The sequence below is a fragment of the Chinchilla lanigera genome, unplaced genomic scaffold (assembly GCF_000276665.1).
Source record: "Chinchilla lanigera isolate Chin_1 unplaced genomic scaffold, ChiLan1.0 scaffold00093, whole genome shotgun sequence".
NCBI classification, from domain to species: Eukaryota; Metazoa; Chordata; class Mammalia; order Rodentia; family Chinchillidae; genus Chinchilla; species Chinchilla lanigera.
This window is the reverse complement of record NW_004955494.1, coordinates 2,036,542-2,053,177: the sequence shown is the minus strand read 5'-3', so window position 1 is coordinate 2,053,177 and position 16,636 is coordinate 2,036,542. Positions and strand designations below refer to the sequence as shown.

Genomic DNA, 16,636 nt, shown 5'->3' with positions numbered 1-16,636 from the left:
CAATAGACAGAGATCCTAGAAATTACTAAATTTATTTACTTATTTATTTTTGTCTTTTTGGGACAGGGTCTCACTATGCAGTTCAGGCTGGCATTGAGCTCATTTTGTAGCCCAGACTGGCCTCGAACTCACAACAATCCTCCTGCCTCAGCCTCCCGAGTGCTGGGATTACAGGATTACAGGCGTGCGCCACCATGCCCGGCGACGTTATGAAATTTAGGACACGCTTCCCGGACATAAGAAACAGCACAGGTAACACTTTGGGTCCTTTCTTGACTACACGGGTGCAGTGTGCTGGATGACATGTGCTCAGAGGAATTCTGTGACTTGACCTCATTTTGGAGTCTGTATGGTTTGATGACCAACTTTGTAGATTTTGAAGCTATCTTTATGATTCACCAGAAATGATCACACATTGCAAAGTAAAGCCACCTTATAATATGCACAAGAGAATGAAAGCAAAACGAAAGAGCCAAAGTACTAATTTAGGAGGAGGGATAAACTGTAGCAGAGAGAAGCAGGAGGCTCACCAGCCCCTCTTGCACTTACTGGAACAGTATGCTCCAATTCTAGCAAAGGAACGTGGCCGGGATTTATGCCACTTCTGGAGGCAGCCACGGAATATCCCAAATGGCAAAAGTGATAGACTCAGGTGGAGAAGACAGAGAGACCATGGAAAGATCCTGGATCCTTGAATCACCTCGTAGAACAGAGTCACCAGGACAGATGCCTGCAATGTGGGCAAGAAATAAACTTTTATTGTGTGGAGACACTGCAATTTAGAGCTGGTTTACTTAACGAGTTAGCATTAACTTTATAATGTGTACCTTTACAGAGTGGAAATAACTTGTTTAGGTGGTTCCTCGTACCCTCTCCACTAACCCAAGACGTGAGAGAAACTTTATCCTCAAAGCTTGTTTTGTGAGGGTGAAATGGAGCGGAGGTCTAAGAGTTTATGTATTTGACTGCAACACAATGTCAGCCTTGGTGCAGGAGGTCCTGGGAAGGAGCAGAGGGAAATAAGATAAAGGAGGCATCACAGTGGTCATTGTCCACACACGTGGTACGTTTTAAGCACCTGTTTATCTTTTGATTTATAAGGAGGGGGAGCTCAGACAAACTTGTACGTACTCAGAAGTGTGGGATGAAAGTGAAAATGCCCAAACTTGAAGAACCTAGGGAGCATTGTGCCCAGAGAGAAAACACTGGGTTGGCCACCAGGGAATGGGCCACAGCCATGAGTCAGAGAAGCACGGACTAGGTCCCAGACACACATGTGTCTCTCTGTCTCATTAATAGCTCAACTGGATGTCTAAGAGGTGTTCAGATTTTTTGGCAAATGGAATTTTACAGAGTTTATTTGGGGAAGAAGCGATTCATGAGTTGGGCAGCACTCAGAACCAGGAGCCGCTGAGAGAGCGCCACCCTATCAAGTGGGGAGCCGGTACAGAGAGAAAGTTGGAAGTAAAGTACAGAAATAGCCTGCTTGGTTAGAGCTGCGTGTCTGCCTTGTTTGCACATTGTATGATCAGTTGGCTACCTGTGACTGACTGAAGCCAGCTGCTTGTGATTAGCTAAGACATGGCTGTCTCTAAGTTAGGTTTGTCTGCTTGTTTACATGATGTTAGGTTGCGGTGTATGGCACAGGGACTCAGGCTTGGGCCAGCGGTCTCCTTTGTGTATATTTGATTTAATATGGACATTCTACATCTAGCAGATCCTAAACAGCTCCTCCCTAAGCCCAGCCCACCTCTGTAAGCATCTGTTCTCTCAGTTTCTCAGGCCAGAAAATATAGTTTGCCTCAACTGTTCTTTCTGTCTGTCCTGTATCCAATCCATTAGTGGCTTCTATAGGCTGTGCCCGCAAAACAAACCAGGACCTCAGCAACTTCTTACCCTCAGGTTGCTGCTGTGCGCTTGGCTCTGTTCTTGCACAGGCCTTCTAACTGGCTTTCCCGCTTCCAGTTCTGTTTCCGTACCACCCCCTCTGCAGTCATCACATTTCAACTTCCAGGTGGGTATCACATCATGTTGCTTAGACTCTCCAAATGCTTGCCATCTTACCAAAAATTAAATCCAAGGTCCTTGTGGTGGTCTTCTTGACTGGGGTCCTGCCTCCTCTCTGATCTCACTCCTACTCACTGTCCTCCTGCAGACACTGCCAAGACTCTGGCCACATTGCCTGGCTTACCAAGTAGTCACCTGCAGACATCGTCCTATGTTCCGGTGCCTTCCCGCATCTACCCAGAGGCATTCTATGGCTTAGGGGTGGTTCCGGAAGTCATCTGTTCCAATGAGATGTGGGGTGGATAAATAGCCTCCTGACCCCCCAGTAGGGCAGTTCTGAGCCATATTCTACCATCAAACTCTGCAACAGGGTTGAGCTCAGCTCCCCACACTGCTAACCTACTCATGGACGTCCAGTTTGTTAGCTTTCCTTCCTTCTCTTCCCTATTCCGTCGCAGTGCTTCCTAGCATCACTTCCAGAATAAACCACTGCACACAAACCCTTATCTCGGGGACTGCCCAAGCTAAGACACCCCTGACCGCACACCAGCCACACCAGATTCCTGGTCTAGAACACACCAAACACAGCTCTACCTTGCAACCTTTGCACCTTCTGTGCCTGGAATTCTCTTTCCCTGCTGTCTTTTAGGTCACTCCTCAAGTATCATCTTCTCTAATCTGCATATGACTGGGAATTTGTGATTTGCTCTCTGTCCCTTTCTGTGCCTTATTTTTCATGCCATTGCCTGTTGATCTGTTTATTTATTGACTGTCTCTTCCCAGTAAAAAAGAAGCTTCAGGAGAAAAGGACTCAGTCTCTAATGTTCTATTTTGTTTAATGCTGTGCTCTTGGCAAGAACAGTGCCTGGCGCACATTAAGTGTTTGGTAAATATTTCTTGAGTGCAACGTAGAGCACCCTTCAGAGACCTTCAGTTGTAATAACCCAAACCTCTGCAAGCTGGGAATGTTACCCCCATATAAGAAAGATCTGGGAATGCTTTCAATTTCCTATTAAAGGATTTGAGGCCTTTCCCAGTGAAACTAAGGAAGCAATTTAATTTCCCAAGTAGCCCTGCTTCTTGACTTTCATTATGAGAAGTAACTTTAAAAAATTGTAGCATCATTTTTAATTTACTTCAATCTGGAAATTTCTGCTTTAGGAAGTAGCAGGCCCATCCCACTGAATCGCTTGAAGTGCAAGTCCTCTACTTCCTTTACTAGACCCCAGCTCACATGTGATGGTAATAAATAAGCATAACAAAAAATGTGGGGTGAGATGATAACCTTGATCTGTTAGGTTGAAAGAGTCAGCGTGAGCCCTGTTCCTTGTTTCTTTCATTTTCCTTAGCACACATACCATGCAATGGGTGGTGATTCAGGTCTCACCTCTATTTTATCTCCTCCTTCAAACTCCAGCGTAAATGTCACCTGCCCTCATCACTTAAAGCGGGCGTCTGAAGTGGGCATACATCCCACTATGATGTTTCTTTCTCTTTCATTCTGCCTTCTTGTTTTGCTCTGTGGAATTTACCATTATCTACACTCACCTATTTGCTTATTGCTTCTTATTTAATGTTATTACCCTTCGCAGAGTGTAAGCTTCTTGAGGGCAGAACCGTGTCTGTCACAGCTGTAGGCCTGGTGTTGGTGTATAATGCACTGCACACCTACCCAACGGATGCAAGAGGCAGGCGGTCAGGGAGCCTGGCGCTGGGTCACCACATGCTCAAGGTCACCACCAGTCCAGCTCATGACCTTTCCGGGGCCTGCTCTGTGCTTCATCACAGCTGCTGACCACCTTGCTGTCAGGCAGGGTCATTACAGAAAGCACAGAGAGGAAAAGAAAAATGAGGCACAGGAGGTGAGACTGGGGTAGCTAGGCTCTCTTAGCAGCCAGTATTCCTTATTTCTTGCCAGAGTATTGGCACCTTTAAAAGCCTTGGCTGCCTTCCCCAAACCTCCCCACTCAATCACAAGCCACAGTGCCCAGAAAAAAATAAAGGGAAAAAGCAATGTGCTAAATCTCCGCTGGGCTGGGTAGCAACTCCCCGCAGCTCCCCTCTGCTGGCCTCAGAACTTGACTCCGGGGGTGGAGGTGTGCAGGTTAAAGATGTCCCCCTGCTTCCCCCCAGCCTGTTCCCAGCTTGGAGTAGATCCAGACGGAAGCCTCTGGGACGATCCACTCTGCCCTGCATTCCCAGCTGGATTTTCTGGCTGCTGATTCCCCTCTTCCCTCTCCCGCTGTCTACTCTGCTCCCTTTCCCTCCATCAGCCCTCACTGTTTCTCTGTCTCTGCCCCGCTTACCAGCAAGAGGCCTAAAAAGTTTTCCATTCACAATTTCCCATCTTTACCCATGCTCCCTTTAAGGTGTACAGGGAATGAAGGAAAGGGCAGGTTGTCATGAGTGTACATGGTTGCAGGGAGGACAGCATCTTGTCACAATCGTTTATTTTCATTCCTTCTTAAGCCTTATTCCTTTTAGCTCTCTCTCTCCAAGCCTGAGCCACGGAGTTTACTGAGCTAGGAAAGAACGAGGCAAAATCCATATAGGTCACAGCAGTGGCAGACTTATGGCACACGTGCTGCCCCAAGCTGTCTATCTATAGCATTAAAAGCTCTAAAAGGTTCGCCATCCTTGATACAGGACTAAGAGACAGCCGACCACATTCAGAATCAAGTTGCACTTGACTGAATAATCAGGTGCTTTGTTTTGTTGGAGGAAGTAGATCACTGGGGCATAACCTAGAGGGAGGTGTTTTTGTCCCTGGCCCCTTCCTCTTTGGATCATTCTTGCCCTTTCTGCTTCCCCAGCTGCCCTGAGGTAAGCAGCTTTCTTAGGCCTTTCCACTATGATGTTTCTTTCCACTATGATGTTTCCACCTCAGAGCCAGCAAACCATGGACTAAAACCTCTGAAGCCATGAGCCCAAATAAACCTTTTCTCCTGTAAGTTGTGACTAATTTGTGTGTGTGTGTGTGTGTGTGTGTGTGTGTGTGTGTGTGTGTGCAGAAGGAAAAGGAAAAGGAACAAGTGAATGGTATGCTATGGCATATGGCCCTGGGCATACCTTAGGGGTGGCTCCCAGCTAACATCCCACCTGTTCAAAGTGATAAGATAATAGTCATCAGGTACTGACTGAGGGAGAAGCTGGAGGAAGGACCCTGAAGCAGCACTTTGGGCTCCCTGTAGCCAGCTCAGGCTCAGGCTGAGCTGGCTGATCCAGACCTTTTTATATGACCAAGCAAGGATGCCAAGAGGGCTGTGGGGTGGCAGGATGGTCTTATTCATGGTGCCTTCCTATATGGATAAGAAAGCCTCACATTTCAGCTCCTATTCTCCTTACCCTACCTCTCCACCCCCATTGCACTTACCTTACCCTGACTTACAAGTTATTAGTCTATTATCTGTTTCATGTCCAACAGAATGGAAGGTCCATAGGCCAAAGGGCAAGGTCTCTGTTTTGTTTACTGCTGTACATCTGGCACCTAAAACATTTCTTGGTACATATTGAGTAATGCTAAGCAATTTTTATGGATTGAAATGATTGAATAAAGGCTCTAGGTTTCCACATCTCTGCTCCCCATCAGACCTGCCTACCTTCCTATACACCGCCCTTAAAGGAAGCCAGATGTGGAAGAAATACAAACAACTGAACTTTAAACCAGAGAGGGACTCTGGTATGACTGGTGTTTTAAATTGTGCCTTTGTGTTATGATATCTCATTTCTATTCTAGTATGCATTCTTCTGATTATCAGGAACGTCAAATATCTTTTGGTATGATCTTTAGCCACTGGACTTTTGTAAAGTGACCAAATGCCTTGCTACACTATATATATATATATATATATATATATATATATATATATATATATATATCAGGGGGCAGGAGGCAGGCAAAAAATGCATACATACTGTTACCTTTGTATGGGGAACTCTAGAGGATGTCCTATATCACAGAAGACCTACTACACTGCCAGCCCTTACAGAAGAAATTGAAATTGCATGTGCAGCAATCTGAATGACCAAGGTTACTCAAGCAGGAGTTCGCTGTACTAGTAAATGTCTGGAAGCTAAAGGCCACCACTTTGAGCACCTCTTATAATTGTACAGGCCAAATGAAACTTGTCTTAATCTCATGATATCTCAATAAATTTAGTATTAAAATATTTATACAAGTCTTTCTTTTCCTGACGTGTATATATACATATATATGTATATGTGTGTATATATATATATGTGTGTGTGTGTATATATATATATATGTGTATATATATTTGTTCTTCATCCCTGGTTTCTGCCACAAAGCTCCTAAAACCTTTGTAAGTTTTCAAGTGATAGAGGTATTAGGAGTATCTTTTACTGCAATATTTGATCTTGGATGCTAGTTCCTGACACAGAGCTCCGAAATTCCTTGGAATTTCCCCAGAGATAAAAGCATCTCTTGATGATCTCCTAGATTGCAGCTGGTTACTGGAAAGACTAGCCATGATTAGAAATTTGGAAATTCCAGCCCCAACCTGGGGTTCTCAGAGCCTCTCGGTTGGGGAACGCATTCATGTGCCAAGAAGGTAGCACATCTCAGCTCCTACGAAGATAAGGTCCTGTGGCTTGGACCATGCCCATGGCCTACTCTGTGTACCTTTTCATCTATATCCTTTAAAATATTTTTATAATAAACCAGTCAGCTTAAGTGTCCCCATGAGTTTTGTGAGCCCTTATAGCAAGTCATCAACCTGAGGAGGGAGAGGGTAGGGAGCTTCAATTTGTAGTCAGGTTAGAAGTGTGGGTAACACGGGCTCCGACTACTTGTGATTGGCATCTAAGTTGAGGACCATACTGATCCCTGGTAGACAGTGTCAGAATTGCTCGGTGTGGGAAACCCACACACTTGGTATCAGAAGTTTTCGGGTTCAAAGGTAAAGTGGTAGTTTCTGTGTACCATGCTATTTCTTTTTGTTACGGTAAAAGAGAAACAGCATTTAGAATATAGCTCTCTCATTAACTATTCATACAATCATTCTGCTTTCACAAGTCACAAAATTAGGATTTTCTTTAATATTTTATGAGTTTTTTTTTTCTTTTCTTATTTTTCTTTAAAATAGTAAGGCAAACAGAAGCAGATTCTTGCCTGGGCATCACAGGATGGCTATTTTTGTGAGATCACAACAAAACACGCTCATCCAGAGTTACAAATGTGTGGGACAGTGGAAAGAAATATGAAACAACTACATGGTACGCCACTGGGAAGTATTTAAAAAAAAATAGTCACAAACCACCAACAGACCATTAGGATATTATTTACAGGTTAATAATCTCTGCGTGAGCCTTTCATTCAGAGGCTCTGTGACAAGTGCATTGGGGCTGGCCTGCGTATTGAATGTTGAGATCAAAATATGACTTTCTCCGTATGACATAACTTCTCAAATAAATCATTCATATCGTTGGTGACTCACACAGTCCATTCCAGCATGCTCTGCTACATGTTAAATTTTTTTTTAATTTAATTTAAGCATTTTCATTATTGTGGACTTTTATTGCACAACGTTCAGTTCTGGGTCTTGGGCAATTGTTATAATAAGATTACTAGTCAGAGGCTGCGGATAAAGAACAGTAATTCAATAATTGAAAGGCGACCAAGAATGCAATCTGTCAAGGAACCAAAAAAAAAAAAAAAAAATTAGATCTCAAAGTGCACACAGATGAGCTGAAAGCCAAAACTGTTCATGCGAAATCTGCTTCTCCTCAGTGGTGAGCCAGTGTGTGCTAGAGCTCCTCTGTGACACGGTGCTTTTGTGAGGTCATCAGACCTGCAGCTTTGGGCAGGGGAGTCCTGACTGTCATCTTCCCACAATTCCTTAAGGTATCCTCTCAGAATTCCCTTTTTAATATCGTCAGTGTTTTATTTTACCTGGTCTCACACCTGCCTCTTCCTGCATGTTCAGGGCCTCACGTACCACCATTCCTGCCCTCCAAACACCTTTCCATGCTCAGGGAAAGTTAAGTTTTTTGAGGGGGAAGGACCAGGTCTTTGTTTTGTTTTGTTTTGTTTTGTTTTTCCGTATCTTTCTAAATATCTTTGGGAATTGTCCATCACACTAGCCTAAGCACAGTTCCCATGCTGCTTCTGGGAACTTCTGGTCATTTCACATCCCATTTCACATCCACCCATACCTCACCCCACCCGACTCCAGCCCCATCTGACAAAGTCTCCATGACAGCTGGAGAGGTGTGCCGTGATACCATGTCATTCCTGAGTTGAAGATGGCTTCTTGTCAGTCTAGACTGACCGGGCTGTTTCTGGCCTGCTTCACCAGCTTCTTCCTGAAATTTTCACCTTCTTACTTCCTCAGCTCTACCTTTCAGATTCTAGAGTGCACCATGCTCCTTTCTACCTCAAGGCCTTTGCACACACTGCTCCCGCTGAGGCTGGAAGTCTTCCTCACTACCTCGCCCCTTCTGCCTGGCTGCACATGCCAATCCTTTGGGTCTTAACTGCTTCCTCAGACCAGATTTCCCAAACTACAACCAGTGTCAGGTTGTGTTATTATCTGTTCTCAGAGCCAGTTTTATTTATCCTTCTTAGAACTTGCCATTGTTGTGGGATTTTGATTGTACAATTCATTTATCTCTTCAGGTTTCTGGAGTACCTACTATGTACCAAATATACACTGATAAACAAGGTAGGCAGGGCCCCTGTATCCAAGAGCCCTATAGTTTAAGCAGGATGGAGGGATCAGTGAGGCTGACAGTAAATAAGGTAGTAAATGAGTGCACATTGTGGTTAGTCCTGACAGAACGAGAGGGCATCAGGGGAGGTCCCTCTGAGAGGTGAGTGGGGTGCTGGGGGAGCACTGCTCCCTCTGCCCGCAGCAGGTAGCCTGGTGGGAAGGAGTTTGGCACATGTGTTCAGGGAGAATGCAGGGAGCCAGGAGGACAGTTGGAGAGTAGGCAGCTGGGATAGCACAGCGCCTACGGCCATGGTAAGGAGTGTGGAAGTGCTTCTAGGGGCATCGGGAAGGTTGTTCAATATTTTAAGCAGAATCGCTAGGACACACTGCTGTCCAATGGACAGTGGAGCCTATGGAGACGAAAGGAAAAGCAGGGGTTACAATGAGGCCACTTCCAGTGAGTTCCAGGGGACAACTGTAATGGCTTGAGTTGGCATGGTGGTGACAGAATGAGACTGGTTAGGGAGGAAAGTCCAGAGTTGATTTTGGAACAAGCCTGTTTGAGATGCTTGGGAGATGTCCCTGCATATGTGTCAAGTGGCCTGCAGAGGATGCGTAGCCTGGAAATGTCACAGGGACTCATCTGACCTCAGGGTTGATTTATAAACTCTGCATAAACATTTAGAAATCATCCTCAGAAACGCCTCATAGATCCGTGTGTGAGTCTTCAGAAGCTGCAATGCCAGGAAATCCCTTCTTTTCTTTCTGCCTTGGGGCCACTATGCCAACCTGACCTTCTCCCCAACAGTGTCTCCTCTGACTGAGTGAAGCCAAAGCCTGGTTTGAAGAAATGGAAATATGGGAAAAGTAAGATTTTTTTTCCTGTTTCCTATTGGGGAAAATTAAATCCCTGTTCACCAAATACAGCTTCACTGTCTGAACTTGGGAATCAGCAGCCCACAGATGGCTCCTTAAGTCCTGGCAGTGGATAGGAGATGCAGGTGCAGGTGCAGGTGCAGCAGGATGAGAGCCGGGTTTGCTTCCCAGAGTGGTCCTAACAAGGATCCCCACTGGATAACCTTTCTGGAGACTGGAAGTCAGAAACCGGAAACCTATAACAGAAAATCTCTTTGCCTCTTCCAGCTTCTGGTGTCTGCTGCCCATCCTTGGCCTATCTCAGTCTGAAGATGCTTCACTCCAATCCCTGCCTCCACTGTTACAAGAGGTCCTTGCCTGATGCATCTGTATCCTCATGCGTGACCCTCCTCCTGTGTGCCTCTGCATCCTTTTCTTGTAAGAACATGGGTCGTGTTGGATAAGGAATCACCTACTCCAGTATGACCTCACTTCACTCATTTTACCTGCAAGACAGGAGCTCAGGTACTGCAGGTAGGAGGTACTGTGGGTAGGACTTGAACACATCTTTGTGGAGGATGCTGCCCGTAAGCAGGTGCCCAAGATAAGTGGTGAGGACTAGCAGTGGTGGAGAGCAAGCAGGCTGGACAAAGGCGAGAATGTTAGCCGCTCCAGGCCTCCTTCCCATCAGTCTGTTCTTAAAGTAGAACATCCACTGCCCTCACAGTGTACCAGGCTCCTCGAAATCAGAGACTGTCTCTCTCTTGACCCCCGACCCCAGTGTAATGATTGTGGAACTAAGCCACCTTTACTATAACTGCCTAAAACAGCTTTCATTCCCCACAGGAAAGGTTCAAATTCCTGGACACACTTCACCAACCATCTCTTCATTTTCTGAATTGGCTTCTGCTTTTGCAGTCTCATCTTCATCTATCTGGGTTTCGTTCCTGTTCCTGAGGCTGGACAGTACAGCAGGGGTGAATCCTCTGGGAACCACAAAGACACTGCACACCTCTACTGCCCCCTCTGAGCTCCGGGCCCTACGTGTGCACCCCCATCCACTTCAGTCCTTTCCAAAAAGTATCTGTCCACAGCATGTTTCTTAGTGTAGCTGTTGTGAATTGCTTTACAACCTCAGGGAACAAAAATAGCCAGGTGATAGATAGACAAGTAGATAGATAGATAGGTAGGTAGATAGATAGATACATAGATACATAGATAGATACACAGATACAAAGATACATAGATACATAGATACATAGATAGATAGACAGACAATAGCAAGTATCCTACTTTATTTACAGCTCACTGTTTTGGCTGAAAAACAGGCCCGTATAGAATATATAAATTGTCACAAAAAATAAATGTATACTACTCAACTGCAAATGTCCAGATGATAAATTGGAGAAAGCAGGTGCCTTTCTTGGGAACGGTTACTCTCCTCTCCCACCTCATTTAGAAAGGTGGAGATCTGCATAGTCTCAAGCGGAGTCAGTGTGGTCCCCAAGGAGACGAAAGAGAACACTCTCAAGTGTTCTGTTGCTAGGGATTCTCATTCCCCCAAGGTGTCACTGAGATTCTTCAAGGAGAACCAGCCCACCTCTGAGTGCCACACGCCATAAACGCGTCCCTGGCCTCTTCCGGCTTGACTCTCTGCTTTCACTCTTGCTCCAGTGCATCTTTCTATAAGTGGGAGGAGCCAAGTCTCTAAGGAACGCTGTGGCAAGGAGCCGGTAGCAGAGAGGAGAAAGTAGCCACTGCTTTGTACATGCCACGCTCACTTGAAGCCATTTGAGCCTTGGCGTGAAGTCGTGAGTATAACTTACACTGTGTTCCTCTGCTGAGGGGAGGACAAACCAAACCCTGGTAGAAAAAAATAATGGTCACTGACGAGTGTAAAAGATTTGTTCCGATTCCTCTGCTTGCAAACATTATAGGATGTAGAGAAAAGAGCTCTGTATCTTAGAATAAAAAGACTCGGGTGCAAGTTCTTGCCCTCCTGCTTTAGCTGTGTGCCCTTGAGAAGGCACTTGAGTTCCCTGGCGTCAGATGTATAAACTCGGGGCAATACCATTTCTTTCCCTCTTACAGTGCTTATGTAAGAATAAAATGCTTTGACTGGAAAACTGTAGCACACTATGTGAAAGTAAGGTCTTCCCTGACAGACTTCTTTCCAAATTAATAGCCCATCTTGTTTGAGCAGTATTCTGTGTAAAAAAAACTTAGGCAGAAAGTACTGAGAATTTCCATTTACCCACTTCCCCATTCTTCCTATTCTTAACTTCTCACACTGCTTTGTTGTGATGGATGAGCCAATTAGGATACATGTTTATTAACTAAAGTCCATGGCTGACATGAGGGCTCATGCTCCTCATGGTTCATCCCATGGTTCTGACAACTGTGGAACTTGTTTCCATCATCACAGCATCACAGAGGACCTTCAATTCCCTGGAAACCCCTGTACTTCAGTTAAGGATCTCTTCTTCCCTGCCCTTGAACCCCAGGCCACCACTCCGTATCCTTGCCTTTTTCAGAATATATACTTGGAGTCATACCAAATATATAGTCTTTTGCATTGGCTTCTTTTTTTTTTTTTTTTTTTTTTTTGGTTTTTCTCCGGTACCGGGAACCGAACTCACGACCTTGCGCTTGCCAGGCAGGCGCTTTTGCCGCTGAGCTAAATCCCCAGCCCCTGCATTGGCTTCTTTCACTTAGCAATATGCACTTAAAGTTTCTTCATCATTTTCCATTAGTAGTTGGATAGATCATTTTTCATTGCTGAATAATATTCCAATTTATGAATGTATTTCCAATAGACTTTTTACTTGGGGAAAAAAAATGACCAAAGGCTACATTGCTTTAGAGTTAAAACAAATATCGAAAGCTACATTAAGAAGAAGAAAGCAAAGAGGGCAGCAGCTTTATAGAGACACTATAGGCCCTCGTGAAGATGCCGTGCATTGGTAGGGGGTGATGGGCAGGCTAGGGATACAAGAACCACAGTAACCCTTCTGTGCTCCCCTGGGAAAGCCCTGGTCCTCTAAGTGAAGGGGCTGAGCTGCCACCCTAAGCTACACTACCCAGACGTGCTACTAAGGTCAAGTTAAAACTCCTAGATGCCTGCCTGGCATGTAACTGCCAGCAACCGAAACCTGCATAAATGATGGGGGAAGTGCCCCAGAGCCCCCAGACCTGGGACTGGAGGGAAGGGGAGGACAGAGGCACAAAGAATGGGTCAGTGGCGAACTTCTGAGAGAGAAGTATCTTCTGGAGATACTACTGCCAAACCTGGATTCCTGTAACAAACAGCTAAGGACTGCAGAAGGGATGTTTGTATCGGCTTCAAGACCAGACAGCCCCAAGATCCAGGACAACAAAGGAAAGAGCAGCCTGGGGCTGGCCAGCAGGCCAACCAGAGGAGGAAGCGTGCTTGGGTGCTGGAGCCCCAATTCGCCCTCTACAGCTGGATCTTTAGCGCCACCTAGTGACCACTCTTAGGCTGGCTGCACTACAAAAGAGACCGACTAGGACTCAAATGCCCTGGCTTAAGACTGCCAGGATTAAAGCTTTCCTCTTAAGGTCCAAGATAAGAGACTGTATGGTAATAACGGACAAATTGAGAGCTTTAGGATTAGTGTCAGAGAATTTTAAGTAACAGAACTTACTCTCAGCAATTACATACACAATTAGTAGCAGGATTTTTCTATTTGTGCAAATCATTTTGAAATTTAGGGCACTGAGCAGTTTTGGACAATGAGGGCAAGATCAAAAGTTAAAACTGTGCAAAGGAAATTAAGAACTGAGAAGTTGGAAAGAGAATCTGGCCCAGCCTAAATCTCTATCAAATGCTTACAGTCAGCTGGGGATATAGCACAGTGGCACAAGTGCCCGCCTGGCAAGCACAAGGTCCTGAGTTCGATTCCTGGTAAAGAAAATTAAAAATAAGTGCCTGTTATGGTTGATACATTGTATCAACTTGGGGAGTCAAAAGGTTTGGCTAAGTAACTCAGCAGTTCTACATCTTGGGGTAAAAAAGACATGCCCTTACCCTTCTGGGATGTTCTTTATTGTGTCAATTTAAAAAGTTTAAAAGGTTAACTATGTGACTCAGAAGGAGCCAGGGTGCTTACTTTATATTCATCCTGAGCCCATACAGGAGGAAGGCATGCAGAGGGTGTGGGTGTAACAGACCACCCCTGCTAGGGTGGGTAGACTGCATTAAAAAAATTTTTTTTAAAAAAAGACTGGCTGCTGGTTCTTCAGAGGAGCTCCAGTCTTTGCCTTCAGCTTGGTCATCTGGCTTCTGGTGCAGACTGTTCAGCTTCAGCCTTCTGGTGTAGGCTCTCCAGCCTTTGTTGTAGATTCTTCAACACTGCATCACAAACCCATCAGCCTCCTGATACAGACTTACACAGACACTGTGTGAGCTCCAGGCCCGGGGCTGGGCTCTCCAATCTCCAGAGTGCAGACACCCTCTGTACGCTGCCTTATCCAACCCTGTGGCTGACCATTGTAAGCCAAACTTGTAATTTCTTATACATTTATATATCTTGTGTTATATCTGTTTCTCTAGTAAACCCCGACTGATGCAGTGCCCAAGGTCAAATGTCCCATGAATGAGTCAAGAGCCCCGACTGGGTGGACTGTCCCTTCCCTTTTGCTGGGTCACTTCAACATGCCTCCTTTCTTTTAAGGCTTGTTCAGCCTTGCTGCAGTTGCATGGGTAGTCTCTTAACGATGGGCTAGTCATCTGTATTCTAATCTAAAATCACGAATTAGCCTACCACCGGCTTGTGTCACTGTCTCTCATGAAGGAACTAGAATTTCCTAGAATTTTCATAATGCCAATGGCAGTTTATGACATGTGCATTAAATACCGTACACCAGCGATGGGGAACCTTTTAGACACCAAGTGCACAAACCGCAACTCAAAACCCACTATTTATCACAAAGTGCCAACACTGCAATTAAACCTGAACACTGAGGTTTTAGTTTAGAAAGAAAAGACAACTCATACATTTGGCTCATGTGCCAACAGAGAGGGCTCTGCGTGGCCACTATAGCATTCGTGCCATAGGCTTGCCGCCACTGTTCTCTACAATGTTAACTGATATCCCTTTACTAGGTATAAAATGTTAGGCTCCTCTCTGTATATATGTTTTAATCTGAATTAGATCATAATGAATTGATTGATCATTAATGATCATTTTATTCATTGCACAACTCACAGTAGATTTTTAAAATCTGGATTTTCTTGAAGAACATATGGTTTGGAATTAAAAGGAGAACTTGCATTTAATTAGCAGCTGAAATTGACTAGGTGATTTTGTATCTACTAATTCATTTATTCTCCCTGACTAGTCCTGTGAGGTTAATTAGAGCATTATGTTTAAATTGCCAAAGAAACAGAGACTCAGAAATTTTAAGTCACCACCCCGAGTGACATATGCTGTGTTATGGCTTGTGTCTAGATGTCCCCCCAAAGCCTCATGCAGTCATAGGTGGGGGTTTGGGGAGGTGGCTGGACCTAGGGTGTGTGATGCTGGGATTAAGGGTGTGTGGTACTGGATTAGTCCACTAATTGGTTTATCATTGTTCTGGATAATGGGAAGGCCCACTTTGGGTGTGTGTGGCACCGCTCAAAAGGTTTGTATACTGGGTGGCATAAAAGAGGAAGGCAGGCTGCTGCTGCTGCTGCTGCTGCTGCTGCTGCTGCTGCTGCTGCTGCTTCACTACTTTGCTGTCTTCTGCCTGCCACACCATGCACTGTGTCTCCTCTGCCTTGTGGCCCTGCCTTGGAACCAGCCAGCTATAGACTGAAACCTCTACAAACTGAGTTGAACTAAACCTTTCCTCCTTTAACTTTGGGTATTGGGTGTTTTGTTTCAGCAGCAAGAAAAGTAGAAAGACTAAATGAAACTCAGGCTTTCTTGTTTCAAAATCTAGTAGTATTCCTACCATACCACGTGAGTCCCTTGGACTCCAAGTTCAGAAGTCTGTTTTATTCCCAGCTTAAATACCACAGACAACATGGTACAGTATAATAGTATAAATTTGGAAATTTATTATGTTCATTTTTATGCCGAAGTTCAGTTGAGTTCTAACATAAAAGCACGTGCTTAGCCTAACGTCCCCAAACTCATGGATTTATTGTTGATAGCAGTGATGATCTTTAGAGTGTGGGCTTATATGTATGTAAGTCTATTACTTTTCCCCTGAAAATATTGTGAGGGATGCTGGCCTGGGAGATAGTGTGCTGGAGAGGTTGATTGGAGAGATCTGGACCAGAGAGATAATTGTACACTGAAAAAAGACTCAGTTCTCTGAAATAGTTCTTAGATGCACTTGCCAAAAACAGCTCAGAGCTTAATTTTATTTTAAAGTACTTGTTTGTAGTCATTCTTATTCAAGAAAAAATTAACATAGGAGAGCAGGAGTTTGAAGATATAATGACTGTCACCAGCGCTGTCAGTGGAAATGTAAGATGTGTCTGTAGTATCCATCAATTCTCTGTCTGACATCTCTCTCCTCTTTGTGGAGTGTACCCCTCCTCCTCCAACCCATCTTTCCCTGCCTGTCCCAGCATGTACAGTTTCACAGTTACCTCTCACACCTATCCGAGCTCCTCAGTGCTTGTCAGTTTGATGTTAGGAAAACAACCTGATCAAGTTAATATTCATTATATTATCAGTCCTTTGTGCTTCAGGAGTGATTGTAATTGGAATAATTAGACCTCTAGCTGTTAATTTGCAAATAACTTTGGGGAGATTTAGGGGGAAAGTATCTAAGAGTATGTGACTCTTTAACCCTAAATCTGTCTGTCATATTTTCCTGTGTCATTCAGCCTTTGCCAGTGGACTCATTGCCCATACTGGGTGATATGGCTAGGGTGTGGCTTGAGTGTGTACCCCAGAGTTTCATGTACTGGAAGCTTGATCTTCTCAGTGTGACAGTGTTGATGTACTAAACCTTTTAATAGGCAGGGCTTAGCTCAAGGTAACTAGGTCAGAGGGCCCCACCTTCCTGAAGTGGATTAATGCTGACCCCCAGGAGTAGGCTAGCGCTCATAGGCATGGATTCCTTCCTGTGACGGAGTTGTGATA

General features: G+C 44.8%; 1 protein-coding gene and 2 long non-coding RNA genes across 5 annotated transcripts in view; 2 read left to right on the top strand and 1 right to left on the bottom strand.

Annotated features, from left to right (window-relative positions):
• LOC102015536 overlaps window positions 1–10,994 on the bottom strand; it is a 28,099-nt gene extending 17,105 nt beyond the window's left edge. Inside the window, exon 1 of the long non-coding RNA XR_264105.2 lies at window positions 10,914–10,994. This is a non-coding gene — a long non-coding RNA (uncharacterized LOC102015536). The remainder of the gene's footprint in view (window positions 1–10,913) is intronic.
• On the top strand, window positions 178–10,906 carry LOC106146749. Of its 3 annotated transcripts, none has more exons than XR_001231316.1 (3): window positions 178–252; window positions 9,822–10,058; window positions 10,380–10,906. It is a non-coding gene; the product is annotated as an uncharacterized LOC106146749 (long non-coding RNA). The 3 variants fall into 3 exon arrangements; XR_001231318.1 differs by lacking the exon at window positions 178–252 and adding an exon at window positions 8,762–8,990; XR_001231317.1 differs by lacking the exon at window positions 178–252 and adding an exon at window positions 9,442–9,545.
• Window positions 10,995–11,263: 269 nt separating the features above from the next.
• Agk (acylglycerol kinase) overlaps window positions 11,264–16,636 on the top strand; it is a 117,889-nt gene continuing 112,516 nt past the window's right edge. The window contains exon 1 of the mRNA XM_005405406.2: window positions 11,264–11,344. The gene's annotated coding sequence lies outside the window, so the exon portion shown is untranslated. The remainder of the gene's footprint in view (window positions 11,345–16,636) is intronic.